Raw genomic sequence first — 2172 nt, forward strand, 5'->3', positions numbered from 1 at the left:
TCCACATCTAGTGTCAAAAAATTTTGGCATAACATCCGGAAAACATGAGGGGTAAGCATCCATTTAGTATTTAAATCTTTTACTTAGATTCTTTATCAGCCTCTACATTACTCCTAACATGTTTGGCAGATAAAACAATTCCTCGAGACTGAGCCCAATCAAAAATTCTTTTAGTCAATCCATTGAGATTAAGTTGTGTACTTCTACACCTATCAAGGCAGGCAACTACGTTATTGTTGTTAGAACAGGAGCGAAAAAGTACGCCAGTACCTAGTCATTACAAGAATGCAGCCTCATTAAATGGTTTTGAATTAAAATTACCTATGTGATTAAGTTCTACCTGAGCACAATGACCTCCCGTACTTTAGTCTGTAAAGGCTGCCTCCCAACCAGTTAGGGAGGCGTCGGCATGTAAATCAAACTGCGGGGACTCGAGTGCAGATAAAATGAATAGAATAATAATATTGTGAATCCACCTAATCATTAAAGGTCTTAGCATGACTATCCAGGATAAGAGGCATATTAGAAATTCCCTGGCTGAGAGCAAATGATCTATTTATACACAAGAAAAGCCGACTATACTGCTGGAGCAGAAGCCACAGCCAGACCAATGAAAACGGCTAGATCCTGCAGAAGGAACATGCCCTGATACTTTATTTGCTCCGTTCTTCAGAAAAGGGAGCGTTGGCAGTCATATCACTGGAATTCAGAACACACCAAGATATTTCACCGCTCGAATAAGCTCTAAAACCCGCCTGTTCTATATTAATTGTGATCCCTATATATCAAGCAACTCCATGGAATAGGTAACATATTCCCAAAATTCCACTTACGATGATGCTATACCTAAATATACAATCATCTATATAGCAAGACTCTACTATACCAAACTGTTCAGATGAGAGAGGAAGGGTCTAAGCAGTTTTGTTGAGATGCGAGGAACAGATGTCCGACCTTCAGGGAGGCAAGGTAAAAGAGAAGCTTGGCTGGACCTTCCATATGGACCAGAACCACTTCCTATCATCAGGTTTAAATGAACAGAGAAAAATGTTAATTTAGATCTTTTTAGGTTGCGAATCACTAATCATACCAACAATTTTGATAACTGGAAAAAATAAAGGTTTGACAAAAAAAAAAAAAAAAAAAAAACTGGCCATCTCTAATATCTTATGTTTGAGAAATTTAAGTACGGCGCTGCCTAAAGCACAATCATTAGTTTTAGAAAAATGTGAGGGGTCTAGGGGGAATGTCCTCTGCAGAGATAACCGATGAAAAACCAAGATGAAGCCCCACACAACAGAAATACTTCAACTATCATTAGATAAATTTAAGCATACCGGTATATCTTACCACTCAAAGATATCTGGTGTGTTAATGAGGCAAACATTTCCACACAACAGAAGTTGATCTTAGTGACAAGTCCGTTGTTTGTGCACCTCCCTTTACCTGGGATGACATTTGCCCTAAAAGGGGGCTCCATGTCTCTCGGCGTGCCCTCTGCTAATAAGGCCTCTTGGATGTCAGTCTGTTGAACATCAAACTTACCCCACTTCACAGTCCCATTTACATAGTTCAGTCACGGATGAATTATGGAAATAGACATGGAGGCAAGCAACCTTTTTCTTAAGGTGGTTAACATAATTCACGCCAGATTTCCAAGAGCTGAATACGGTTGTTCAGTCCTTCTACATGACAGTTGACATACTGCCCCTTCCTTTGAACTATCACCGACACAATGAACTATGGGGATTACTGTGATTTAATAAGTAAACTACTTGCATGGAAGACCCGGATGTCAAGAAGCTTACCACCAAACTCGAGGCTTTAGTAAAGGCAGTTAGTTACAGGAACGGACAGGTCTGGCGCAGGAAGTTTCACACCTTCGGATAATGGCCAGCGTCACAAGCTCTCATCAAGCAAGGAATATACAGTTGTCATCAAGAGAGGTGGCCAGGTGGTCTGACAACGGCGCACACTTGTCTTCCTCGCAATGAAAATCAGTGGCCTAAGAGTTTCTGAACGAGTCTTAAAGAAGTCTGCTCTATCTTCTACCGTGTAGTCCCGACGGACAGGTGTAACGCTAATTGTTCCAAAACAACCAAGGGGTCCGGCATACCCACAACTTACCTTTCTTCTTCCTACAAAAAGGAAAGGTCAGGAATAGCACTAAAA

This window comes from Portunus trituberculatus, chromosome 24 (assembly GCF_017591435.1).
Source record: "Portunus trituberculatus isolate SZX2019 chromosome 24, ASM1759143v1, whole genome shotgun sequence".
Classification (NCBI taxonomy): domain Eukaryota; kingdom Metazoa; phylum Arthropoda; class Malacostraca; order Decapoda; family Portunidae; genus Portunus; species Portunus trituberculatus.